The sequence below is a fragment of the Sorex araneus genome, chromosome 2 (genome assembly GCF_027595985.1).
Source record: "Sorex araneus isolate mSorAra2 chromosome 2, mSorAra2.pri, whole genome shotgun sequence".
In the NCBI taxonomy this organism is placed as follows: domain Eukaryota; kingdom Metazoa; phylum Chordata; class Mammalia; order Eulipotyphla; family Soricidae; genus Sorex; species Sorex araneus.
This window is the reverse complement of record NC_073303.1, coordinates 243,042,369-243,046,056: the sequence shown is the minus strand read 5'-3', so window position 1 is coordinate 243,046,056 and position 3,688 is coordinate 243,042,369.

The window sequence follows — 3,688 nt, the reverse complement described above, 5'->3', positions numbered from 1 at the left end:
CATCTAACCTGGTAACCCACCAAGAGAGAAGCGCAGAAGGTTCAAGGAGCAGGGGGGCAGGAACCATCCCAGATACCTCAACATCCCGGAGCACAGTGTGGGAGTGACCTTCGGGTACAGAGGTGGGCGAGCGAGCCCGGGGCACGGAGACGGTGGCCTCACAAGTGCATGCAGGAGACGCTGCGGCCGCTCAACCCCAAACTCCTCATCAAGTTCCCCACCAGCTTCGGGACAATGCCATACCACAGCCAGGGTCCCCAGCTTCAACCAGTTGCTCTGCAGCTGAGTCGTCTTGCAGGGGTGGGGGTGTGGGGGCAGCATGCGCAGCCCCACCAGCTAAGACCAGGGAAGCTCACACACTCCATGCAGTTTTTTTTTTTTTTTTTGGAGGGGAGTGGGCCACACCCATCGGTGCTCAGGTTTACTCCTGGCTCAGTGGTCAGGGATCCCAGACTTGATCACTCCTAGCAGGCTGGGGGGCTGGGGCGGGGGGGAAGGGAACCCTATGGGATGCTGGAGATCCAACTCGGGTTGGCCATGTGCAACGCAAACGCCCTCCCCGCTGTCTTACCGCTCTGGCTCGTCTAGCTGGAGAGAGTTCTGGGCCCTGGATAGTTTCTGGGGTTTTGGAGACAAAGGACATACCGGTCCAACAGAGCACTCATACATGCCCAGCAGGAATCCGGGCACCGCACGGTATCCCCAGAACCCCCGGCTGTGGCCTGGAGGGTTCTGAGCGCCCCGCAAAGCCTGCACCGCGTGGCTGCAAGGCCGGCGAGCCCCCGCGCTCCGCGCAAAGTCCCGGGAAAGGGGGGACCCTGAGACAGAAGAATCGCGCAAAAGACAATGACAATTCCCAAGCGAAGCGCTGAGCCTCAAGCTGCGGGTCCCGGAACCGGCTCGCCCCCGAGACTCAGCCCAACACCCGTGGTTCGTAGGTTAGGGAGAAACGCAGGGTGAGCCCCGGCCCTGGACACGCTCATCCCCCTGCAGAAATAACCCCCCAGTCACTCTGGAGACTCCGGAATCCCGACGACCACGTGGGTGAGAGCGCCCCGCAGCTCACAGTGTGGAGACCAAGGAGATTCGGGGCTCTCAAAGGCGGCCCCTCACGGGGCAGAGGCGAACGTCGGCCTTCAAAGTCCCCCTATTCTTCCCACGGAGCCCCCTTCCACGGCTGCCCATTCGCAGGCTCGCGGCGGTGCGGGTCACGTGACACCCCCTGTAAGAGCGGTGGAGGAGAAAAGTTCCGGGAATCCGTGACGTCACTTTATTCCCCCCCCCGCCGCGTGCCTTAAAGGGACCGAAAACAATTATCTGCCTGGAAGTTGCACTTACTGCCCCCCCACCCCATACCTCCCACCGTACCGCTCGGTGGCCCGGGGCACAAACGCAACACGTGGAAGGACGTGGCTGGAGGGGACAGAGGCTCAGACTTTACTAGGTGGTGGAAGGGCAAAGCTACCTTGCAGGCTTTTCTGAAAGTGCTCTTACCAAGTCAGGTCAAACCACAAAACCCTGATTTCTCTTTGACTGTTAAGGAGGGGGGCAGAGGGGAGGGGGGAGGAGAGGAGGGGTTGGGGGGGGTGCTTAAAAGGTCCTACAGGTGATTAAGTGCTGATCCTGCCTACAACGGGATCTGATTGGATCCCAGAGGGTCCCCGGCTTACTCCTTTTTATTTTTTTTGGGGGGAGTGGTCACACCCGGTGGTGCTCAGGGCTTACTCCTGGCTTTGTGCTCAGGTTGCACTCCTGGCGGGGCTCCGGAGACCATATGGGGTGGAGGACAGCGAACCTGGGTCGTTGCATGCAAGGCCAACACCCTACTCACACAGGGCTCACTCCAGAGCATCTCTGGGCATGGCCCACACCTCCAGTAAGTAGATAAATCAAATTTGGACGCCCAGATAAATCTTTGCAGTCTTTTTGATTGTTTTGTTCTGGGGGGACAACACTTGGCAATGATCAGGGGTTCCCTCTGGCTCTGCACTCAGGAATCACACTTGGCCTTGGTCTGGTTATAGCAGGTAAGGTGTATGCTTTGCACGGGTCTGACCTGCGTTGGATTCCTGGCAAGCCATAAGGTCCCGTAAGCACCACCAGGAGTGATCACTGAGCCCAGAGCCAGAGTCAGCCCTAAGGACTACCAGGTGTCTTCCCCTAAACAAAGGTAGAACTGCTTCCCACAGCGGGTAGGGCGTTTGCCTTGCACTCGGCCGACCCGGGTTCGATTCCCAGCATTCCATATGGTCCCCTGAGCACCGCCAGGGGTAATTCCTGAGTCCAAAAGCCAGGAGGTAACCCCTGTGCAATGCTGGGTGTGACCCAAAAAGAAAAAAAAAAAGGTAGAACTGCTTCTTACACCCAGGGCTAGCTCTTAGATTCCTATAGACTTCTGATTGGAATGTAAACATTTAACTGAACAAAGCAGGGCCAGAGCCATTGGCTGGGGTTAAAGTGTTTTCTTTGCCTGCAGCTGGCACTGATCAGATCTAAGGTACTTCTTGTTCCCCTGAGCAACCCTCCAGCACTGGGTTTGATCAGAAGTTCCCACCCCCACACAAATAAAGCAAATAAACATTTTACTTTGATAGAAGACTTATGGTAGATTTTTCCTTTTTCTTGTTTTTTTTTTTGTGACACCAGTTCAGTTCAAGGATCACTCTAAGGGGGCTCAGGGGGGCCCTATGGGATGCTGGGGATTAATCCCGGTTGGCAGTGTGCAAGGCAAGTGCCCACCCTGCTGTACTATTGCCCTGGCCCCTTCTTTCATGTTTTGCATGGAAATGGCAAATGTGACCTCTTCACAATTTTATTTAGGAATTTTGGGCCACACCTAGAAGTATTCAGAATTTATTCCTGGCTCTCAGAAATCCATCCTGGCAGGCCTCAGGGGACCTTCTGGGAAGCAGGAACCCAAGTAAGTAGGCTGTGTTACCCACTTTCCTATCTCTCTGGCCCCTAAAAATATGGTTTATAAGTTACAGAAATTTGGGGCCCTGGAGTGATACGATAATAGGCAGGATATTTACCTTGTGCCTGGCCATCCCTGTCTCAATCCTCAACACCTTATAGGGTCCCCTGAGCAAGAGTAATTCCTGAGCACAGAGCCGGAGTAACCCCTGAGCATTGCTGGGTGTGACTCAAAGAACAAAACAAGGGGTTGGAGGGATAGCACAGCAGGTAGGGCATTTGCCTTGCACAAGGCCGACCCAGGTTCAATTCCCAGCATTCCATATGGTCCCCCAAGCACCGCCAGGAGTCATTCCTGAGTGCAAAGCCAGAAGTAACCTCTGTGCATCGCTGGGTGTGACCCAAAAAGCAAAAAAAAAAAAAAAAAAATAGTCTATACTCACTTTTTTTTTTTTTCTTTTTGGGTCACACCCAGCAATGCTAGGGGTTACTCCTGGCTTTGCACTCAGGAATTGCTCCTGGCAGTGCTTGGGGGACCATATGGGATGGCGGGGATCGAATCGGGGTCGACCGCATGCAAGGCAAACGCCCTACCCATTGTGCTATCGCTCCGGCCCCCTATACTCACTTTTAACATGAGCACCACCCCGCTGGTAAGAGTCAGGATCCACTGGCTCTCAAATACCGAGAGATAAACCCACTAACTGCAAACTTCAGTTTCCCAGAAATACTAGCAGTCGCTTAGATGCCTGGCCCTTTAAAGCGCTGAGAGAAA